This window comes from Chionomys nivalis, chromosome 24 (genome assembly GCF_950005125.1).
Source record: "Chionomys nivalis chromosome 24, mChiNiv1.1, whole genome shotgun sequence".
NCBI lineage: Eukaryota > Metazoa > Chordata > Mammalia > Rodentia > Cricetidae > Chionomys > Chionomys nivalis.
In genome coordinates, this window is record NC_080109.1 from 38,456,234 (window position 1) to 38,465,938 (window position 9,705).

The following is a 9,705-nucleotide window of genomic DNA, read 5'->3' on the forward strand; positions in this document are numbered from 1 at the left end:
GATTAGGACTAATTTGACCACTTGCCTAAAATTATATATATATATATATATATATATATATATATATATATATATATATATATAATTTCCTTCTTGACAGGGTCTTACTATGAAACCCAGGATGGCCTGACACAGAGATCCACCCACCCCTGCTTCCTTCTGGCTTCTTTTGAAAGAAGGTCTTGTATGACCCTGGCTGGTCTCAAGCTTACTGTGTAGTCAAGGAGGATTTGAACTTCTGGTCCTCCTGCCTCACCCTTCTGAGTACCAGTACTACAGCACGGGCCACCGCACCTTGTTTTCTGCAGCAGCGAGGACCGAACCCAAGGCTCTCTGCACACTAGGCAAACACTCTATCAGATGAGTTCCCAGTTCAATGATTTCTTTAAGGGAATCAACCATCCAGTTTGTGACCTGAGCTTTCCAATTTTTGTTTCTCTCTGGTGAACTACGCACTCACACATGCTTGTTAGAACCACCTCCACCTGCCAGGCAGTGGTGGCACATGCCTGTAATCCCAGCACTGGCAGAGGCAGGTGGATCTCTGTGAGTTCTAGGCCAGCCTGGTCTACAGGATGAGTTCCAGGACAGTCAACGCTACACAGAGAAACCCTGTCTCAAAAAACAAACAAACAAGCAAAACAAAAACAAAAGAATTACTCAAGCAGAGGGCAGCCAAGAGAAAGGTAGCTATGTAAAGCACTGGAAACTCACCAGCTTCCAAAGAAGCTGTACAGCATCGCTCAACAGTGCTGGGGGAGTCTCTGTACAGCGTCTGGTACATGTCAAATAGCATTCGTCAAACACAAGAGCCGGAAATATGAGTGCTTACACTCATCCGGCCAACCACATCCTATCCATCCACCCAGTACCTGTGTCAACCATGAACCAGGAATATTCCCGGCTCTGGAGTTACAATAATCAAGAACCAAGATTCTTATTGTTGTAGTACTATAATGGATAGTGTTAGCCACCTGAAGATGAGCATCTGGGCATGCCTGTGGGGATTATTCTGATTGCATCAACTGAAGTGGGCAGGTCCACTCACTGCAGGTGGCACCATCACTGGGTCCTCGGCTATAAAGGTGAGAAGCAAGCTGAGCAGTAGCACGGACGCTCCATCCATTGCTCTCTGCTTCTCTGCAGCCTGTACAGTGACTAACCACCTCAAGCATCCGCTGCTGTGGTTTCTCAGACAGCAATGGGCTGCAGCTCGAACTGTGAGCTGAAATAAAACCCTGACCTCCAACTTGCTTTTGTTAGAATAGTTCATCATAAGAAACAGAGCAGCCACTAAGCCAGGTCCTCTATTCTCCTCTGTTTAGGAAATGAACCCAAAGTAACGCACAACAGCACATGACCCAACTTTAATTACAGTCAAAAAACTATGTAGGAAAACACCCAAAGCTAGATCACGGGTGATTAGGGAGGCTGTTTTAAAGTAAATCAATTTAAGTAAAGTTGAATGATATCAGGAAATGAGCCATGTCTTTCAAATGAAAAGCAAGCCAGGCATGGTAGCACACACCTATAATGCTAGCACTGAGTCAGAAGACTTGCTACAAGTAAGAAGCCAGCCTGCGTACACAGGGAGACAGTTTCAAAAGAAACAATAATAGGGCTGGGAGTGTAGCTGGGGATGGCAGGATGCTAGTCCCAGGCATGAGGCCCTAGGCAGAACAGGAAAGACAGAGCCTCTAAGGCAACCTGGATCAACAGGCAACTTGATGTTGAAGGAGAGGGAGAGGGGAGGGAGGGCAGGAAGTGAGAGGGGGGTTGGTGGCCGGTAGGCCTGCTTTGGGATCATGTAGGCTTCTCATGTACCTGGGGATTTTTTCTTTTAATGGGCTGACATTATTCATTTTGGTGCTTGAGTTCCTCCAGACTGGGCTATGGGGAGACTTCCAAGCTATGTCCTTCTGAAATTCCCCAGCACTGCTTGCAACACTCTGTACTTCGTAGCACAAAGTTCAAGGCTCACCCTATAGCTTCCCCATCCCAGCTCTAGAGTCATTTAGAAAAGGGACTGGCCATGCTCATGGCTACTTCAGTGTCATGCTTGCAGGCTTTCACCAGCTACAGCTAGGGAGTAAGTGAGTGAGTGAGTGAGTGAGTGAGTGAGTGAGTGAGTGGATGTGTGTGTGTGTGTGTGTGTGTGTGTGAGAGAGAGAGAGAGAGAGGAGACAGAGTGTGTGTGTGAGAGACACAGACAGAGAGACAGAGGAGATTGTGTGTGTGTGTGTGTGTGTGAAAGAGAGAGAGACAGAGGAGACAGAGAGAGAGAGAGAGAGAGAGAGAGAGAGAGAGAGAGAGAGAATATGTGTGTGTGAGGGGGGAGACAGTGTTTGTGTGTGAGATAGAGAGGGAATGTGTGTGTGTGTGTGTGTGTGAGAGAGAGAGAGAGAGAGAGAGAATATGTTTGTGTGAGTGTATGAGTGTGTGTATGTATTGTAGTATGCAGTACGTACACTGCAAGTATGTGCATATTCATGTATACAAGTGTGTTTACATCTTTTAATCATAGGTTCATACTGATGCCATTAGTCCCAATTGAATGCCAGATACTATTTCACTGCCCTTTCCTTATCTCCTCCCACCCTTCCTTTCTAACCTAAAACATGCTATGCAGCCAAGGATGATCTAGAGCTTCTGACCCTCTGTTCTACCTCTCAAGTGCTAGGATCACAGACATGTACCACCATACCTGGTTACAGGGTGCTAGGGGTGGAAGCCAGGGCTTTGGCATGCTAGGCAAGCACTCTACCAACTGAACTCCATACCCATCCCTTATTCCTTATTCTCTGTGTCTCAAAGAAAAGTCTAGCTCCTAAAATATCAAGAAGCTCATTCATTGTCTTTGTTACTGTTCTATTGCCGGGAAGAGACACCATGACCAAGGCAACTCTTAGAAAAGTAAACATTCAATTAGGAGCTTGCTTACAGTTTAAGGGTCAGTCCATGGTTATCATGGTTGGAAACAGAGAGGCCTGGTGCTGGAGCAGTAGCTGAGAGCTTTACATCCTGACCAGCAGGAAGAAGAGAGGGAGGGAGTGAGAGAGGGAGGGAGAGAGGGAAGGAGGGAGGGAGGGAGGGAGAGAGAGAGGGAGAGGACAGACAGTGGGCCTGGCATGGGCTTTTGAAACCTCAAAGCCTCCTCCCAACACCTTCTCCAACAAGGTCACGCCTCCTAATCCTTCCCCAACAGTTCCACCAACTGGGGACCAAGCACTCAAACACATGAGCCTATGGTGGCCTTTCGCATTCACACCACCACCGTCATCTTCTTACTGTGACTGCACACACACACACACACACACACACACACACACACACACACACAATGGCTTCAGGATGGCTGTACTGCTGCCATGCTAGTAAGAACTACCTGCAGAGTTCAAGCTTTCCTTCCCCAGTGTTGGTCCTGTGTTCAAACCCTACCTAGGTTAAATGTTTTCCTTCTGATGTTAGGCTATTTGCTGTTTGTACTGAGTTATGGAGTCTAAAATATAATAATAATAAAAAAAGGAAACATATCCTAAAGCCCCTCCTCCCGCTTGTTTATGTGTATATGTTCTTGTCTGTGTATAGGTATGTAAACGTGTCTGGAGCCCGAGGAGGCTTACGGTGTTGTATCTCCTGGAACTGGAGTTATGGATGGTTACGAACCACCACATGGGTGCTGGGAGACAAATCCATGTCCTCTGCAAGAGCCCCTCCCCACTGCCATTAACTCATTATGGGGTGAACATAAACAAGACTAACACGTTTGTTTCTGTAAACGGAAACTCTTAGGAAAGGTCTGTTCAGAACAGTGCCAATCTCCTACCCATCCAGTCTACTCAGTTCTTACCCACCTCCAAGGGGACTGTCTGCTTTGTATTTATTTTTGTTTTCTCCGAAAAGGCCAGTCTCAGGGCCAGTGAGATAACTCAGCAGGGAAAACACTTGTCAACAAGCCTGAAGGTCAGAGTTCAAACCCCAGGGCCAAAGGGAATGACTCACTCCTGCAAGTTGTCCTGTGACAGGCACAGGCGTGCATTCACTTGCTTGCATGCACATCTATGTGAGCAAACACACACACACATGCACACACACACACACAGAGTAATAAAAGGGTTTTTTTGTTTGTTTGGATTTGTTTGTTTTTTTGTTTTTTTTGACAAAACTATCCCACTTTGCTTATCTGTTGCTAAAATACTTCCCCCAAGTAACCACGGGAGGAAAGGGTTTATTTGACTACACTTCCAGGTCACAGTCCATCGCTGAGGGAAGTCAGGGCAGGAGCTCAGGCTGGAACTGAAGCAGAAACCACAGAGACCTGCAGCTTGCTCCCGTGACCACTTCAGCTACCTTTCTTACACAGCGCAGGCTCATTTGCCTACGGATGGTGCCCACGGTGGGCGGACAGATTCCAGAGCCACCTGAAGCAATTAGCGTCACCAATTAGCAATCAAGAAAATGTCCCGCAGACATGCCCAAAGGCCAAACTGATGAGGAAAATTCTTTCGGTTCCTCTACCCAGGTTCCACCAGTTGACCAGGAAGATTACTCTTTCTCAATGAAGAGCAAAATAAGACTGCAGTGCATGGAGAGATGGTTCATTCTTAAGAGAGCACACTGCTCTCCAAGACACAGACACAAGTGCTGTTCCCAACACCCAAGTGGCTCACAAAGGTTTGTAATAATTCTACCTTCACGGGTATCTGAAGCTTCAGACTCCCTAGGTCCTGGCACTCAAGTGCCCAGAAACACATGTAATTTAAAATGATTAAAAAAAAATACTTTTAGCCGGGCGGTGGTGGTGCACGCCTTTAATCCCAGCACTCGGGAGGCAGAGGCAGGCGAATCTCTGTGAGTTCGAGACCAGCCTGGTCTACAAGAGCTAGTTCCAGGACAGGCTCCAAAACCACAGAGAAACCCTGTCTCGAAAAAACGGAAGAAAAAAAAATACTTTTAAAAAGAAATAGGTCAGTAACTGAGGTAGGACACAACATCGAGGGGAAAAAAATGTGTTTTAAGTAGATGCAACAGAATATTTACATAACAGAGTAAGGGACCAACAGAAACTGGACACATAGAAGCTTCAGGGAAAACAGGATGGTGGCAAGGAAAACAGCTATGAGAACGTCTCTTGGCTTACTGCATAAGGGACAGCAACAAACTCCCACGTTAGGAAGCAGGCTGCCATCCAGTCTTGATGTTGGGAGACAAGGCTTGCTATGTAGCCCAGAAAGATCCCCTCTTACCACCCTCCTGCCTCAGCTGCTGTAGAGGGGGACTCCAGGGGAGCCCCACAAAGCCTGGAGTTGCTTGCTATCCTGTTTCCACCTTCCCAAAGTTGTTACAGTTGTTTCTCCCAGCCCAAGTTAAAACAGGCATTAGTTTGAAAGAACAGTAAAGTCTACATTTTAAATGCCAACAGAGTAACTTTGCCCTAGGAAGGCGAACAGGATCCAGGGATGCCAGGGAAGAGATGGCTGATGGTTGAAGGTACAAAGTAGCACTGCTAAGTGGTACCAATCACACCAGAAAAACCAGCACAGGTTTCTGACATGTCTAGGAAATTTATGTATACATTAATGAGTAGCTGAGGATGGCTCCTTGAGCCTAGAACTAAAAGAATGCATTCTAGAGAGAAAAGCAGGCGCTCTATGGACAGAGGGCTCTTGCCCTGAATCCAACCAGAGTTAACAGTTACAAGATTTCAGCGAGTTATTGAACATCTCCTTGCCTGTGGAAGGTGCAATGTGTCCTTTGAGAAGTGACTGAGAGATGACAGAATAGCACAGTTCACTGCCCCTGGTCCAGGACAGAGCTTTGGGGAATAATTCCATCAATAAACCAGATTAAACTAGTCAGCGAGGTAAAGAAACTAATAACCAAGTCACCCAATTTAAATAACATGCCTGAAAGGAAACAGGGAATTCATCCAATCTCCAGCATTTTGTCGTAATGGCATAAAAATCTCCAATACTCGGCTTCCATTCTCAGTTTTGAAAGTGTCCCAGGATCTATTTTTAAAGTGTAAAAATACACACTGATATGCTTACTCATAAAAGACCAACAACTCAAAATTGCTTCCTGTCTAATGATCACAGGCTTAAGGCACGCCGTCAAGCGAAGCACAACACACAGGATCAATGTCTAAAAACCTGCAGACGCAAGGGATCTGGCAATATTCACTAAATGACATTTTTTAAGTTTCTATTTCGGTTTCAGCAAACCAAATGCAAAATGAAAACTCCTTAAATGCTCTTAATCAAAATATTAAAATATAACAGTAAACTTTCAGAGACAGCAACAAACACTGGCAGAGACCAAATGTTATACAGTTTGCTCCACACCTGCAAGAGACCTTCTTCCAAGAGCATGTGTCAGGCATCACATCCAGATAAACTGGAAAATACAAAAGGCCACCGTCTCACTTCGCGATACTAAAAGGGCCTGATAAATTTCGAAGTCTTAAGACAACTCCCTAGTAGGGTGCGGGTCCACACCAGGCTACATTTCTGCCCTTTATGGAAAGAGGGAAAGAGAGAGGAGCAGAGAAAACAAAATCGCCCAACACTGCTACGAAGCCGTCTCTCAACTTTGAAAATGCAGTCTTTCCTTAGTGGAGAGCAATACATGCATGCCACACACCGTACACGGCAATCATTTGTGTTCTGAAGCAGAAGGAGACGCTGGGAGAAGACAAGAAAATGCTTTTTCCTGTTCTAAACTTGCAAATATCCAAAATCCGTTATCGTTCCTCCCCCCTGAGAGCATCGTATCGGTCCAAAAAAACCAAAACCAAACCCCCCCCCAAAACAAAACAAAATCTAACAAGGCTCCAGCAGCCCGTGGAGAACTTGGGGGGCTCCGCGCCCTGCAGCCATCACTGTCTGAGCTCCCCGGGCGGCCGCACCCTCGAGCTGTCCCGGGCCTCGTCGAGCGCCTAGGAGCCCGCATCTACACGGAGACCCGCAACGCGCCGCCCGCGTCCACACGGTAGTCTACCTACCTGGAGCCGGGCCGCCACCACCAAGCTGCTGCTGGGTGTTCGGCTGCGGGGAGTGAACCGTGAGTAGGCTCCGCCACACGAGACGGCGGCCACACCCAGAGCCCTGCACGCCGGACGGGGCGGGGACCGGGGCGCGGCGCGCGGGGCGGGGGCGGGGGCGCGCGAGGCCGGGGAAAGGGTCTGGGAACGCGCCGAGGCTGCAGCGCGTGGGGCTTGGGTGGGAGCTGGCGGGAGCGAGCGCGGTCGGGGCGGGCGTGCGGGGGGCGCTCGAGGGGATCGTAGAACCCAGAGCGCGATTGGCCTGGGTGGAGGCTGCTTGGTGCGCGCAGGACCAGGGGTGCGTGTGGCTTAGTGGGGAGGGGTTGGCGGGGGCGCGCGTGGCCTGGGCTGGGGTGCACCGGGTGGGCGCGGGCACGGCGTGCTGCTTCTGCTGGGTTTGCCAAGCGGAAAGCGCATCCCAGGCAGTTTCGATTTATCTGTGTGGCTCTGGACGCACCGTCTAAAGAATGTGCTGGACTTCTTCGCGGCGGGGCCTGGCCAGGAGTGCTCTGCTAGGGCGGACTGCAGGGTTGAGCCAGGAGAGCCACAGATGCCTTCTGCGCTTATAGAGCACTGAAATCCGAAATCAGTCCATCTTAGCCGCCCGACTTACCCGTCGGTGGAGGCCCGAGGTTCACTGGGAACATAAAGCTAGTGGTACGGGCCCCCTCACCCCCCAAAGGTGCTGAAAACATTTATGAACAAACCAGTGCTTACAGCTCTTGGAAGTTAGTCTGTGTTGTCACTGATGCCTGGAAGGTCTTCCCCCAGCACCCTTAAACACCACGTGCACCTCAAGCGACTTTGTTCACATTTCTCTGGGTGTTTAATACTGAAAATATCATAAAATAAATGTCTCCTAGCAATTTGCTGCTTCTGCAGGGGTATTGCTCCTGCCCCCACCCCCATCTTTCTTTGGAGTTAATTCCACTTTGACAGACGGTTGCTATAGCATTCCCTCTCTGACGTCAAACAATTTAAAGGAACAGCACAGGGTAAGAGGACTGCAGCACCGGAGAAGGGTTTGAAGATTATCTGGAGAGCTTTGACAGCCCACAGCCTTCCATTCCCTCCTTGTCAGCTGCTCCCTAAAATCACCTGGAATACAATCTACTCACACCTGCAGACAAGGAGGCCAAACTCTGCGCCCTGCGTGGGACTGGGAAGAAAATGTGGCCTGTGTGTAAAAGCCACACCACCACAGATGTGGAGAAGGGAGGTACCAGGATGATGAAATGTTTGCTCCCCCTCCCTCCCCTGCGCAAAGTTTTGCTTTCCCTAACCCTTGGTGCCTTTTCTCCTTTAAGAAAAAAATGAAGAAGTGCCAGACCTACATATCAAAACATCAGGAAGGGTTGGTTGCAGCCTGAGTAGTCTAATCTCTGATGGTTTTAGTAATAAATACTAAACTATATTGTTGAAAGCAAAGGGAAGCTGGTACTTAGGGAGTGCCTACAGCTCCCACCTCAGCCTGCCTCTTTGTATTTTATCCCCGTTTCACAGATAAGCAAACTGAGGCTCCTAAAGATTCAGTATGTTACATGGAGTCCTGCTGGATGTGGCACCTGACTAGAACAACGCCAAAAAGCCTGTTTTCCTTTCTTGTGATTGGTTCTTTCCTAAGCCTGCGCACTAGCACTTACCAGAGCGTAAAATTTTGTGAAGGGTTTTACTGTGTGTTGAAAAACAAGCATCTGGGGAAACTTAGTGGAAAGCACTGGAGTGTTGACTCTGTTCTAGAGAATAGAAGGGAAAGAGACACCAACAGCCCCAGAACACAAGCTACAAAGCCTGAAAAAAAATTGAATGATCTTTGGTGATTCGTGAAAATTTGATGCGGACAGAAACCTAGTCAAATAGTTCGAGTACTAAAAAGAAATATTTGTCGTCCGAATAAACCCACCCCTTAATCAATTTCTGGTTTTGTCACACTTGGTGCTTAGTTTTCTGAAAAGAATGCTTACTTTTAAGACAAAGCCTTTACTGTACTTGAGAAAGTAGAGTCAGTGAGGTTTTCATCACCAAGAGCAGTGTGTGAATGCGCTCATGCTCCTGATGCTTCCGTGGATGAGGAAACCCATGTGTGTGGCGGGGCTGGGGGGTGATGGAGTAAAGAAAGAGGGAAGGAAGAGAGAGACTCAGAGATACAGAGACGTGGGGGAGGGGCAGAGAAGAGAGAGAGGGAAGGGAGACAGACAGAGACACAGAGACATCCCTGTGGAGAGGGAGGAGAGAGAGACACACACAGATACAGAGGGCAAGAGACAGAAACAGAAAGACAGGCACTGAGACACAGAAACACACACACACACACACAGCTCGGTGCTGGTGCTACTGGCCATGTAGAGGATTGGCTGTCAGAATTGAGCCTGGTGATCCTTTTGAGGTGCCACAGCGACATTTAGATCACTGACTCACTACCTCACTAGGGCCATCCATATTCTCAAACCCTACACTATTAGCAGAACATAAGGAAACCCTCAGAGACAGAATTCCGGTGTCTTTTACCCTCATCTCTAGGACCTGGTTCAGCAGGAGAGCGTCTGCTAGGTACTGGGAGGACAAAGAAACAAATGAACACATGGTTGCTTGTTTTGGTTTTTATTCCTATTCAGAAACCCTTGAATTCAGCTCAGAGGAAAGGAATTGGTTCCTAAGGATTT

At 48.0% G+C, this 9,705-nt stretch overlaps 1 protein-coding gene across 1 annotated transcript in view; it reads right to left on the reverse strand.

Annotated features, from left to right (window-relative positions):
- Positions 1-7,120, reverse strand: part of Gnb4 (G protein subunit beta 4) — a 48,418-nt gene extending 41,298 nt beyond the window's left edge. Inside the window, exon 1 of the mRNA XM_057756999.1 lies at positions 7,004-7,120. The gene's annotated coding sequence lies outside the window, so the exon portion shown is untranslated. The remainder of the gene's footprint in view (positions 1-7,003) is intronic.
- Positions 7,121-9,705: the final 2,585 nt, after the last annotated feature.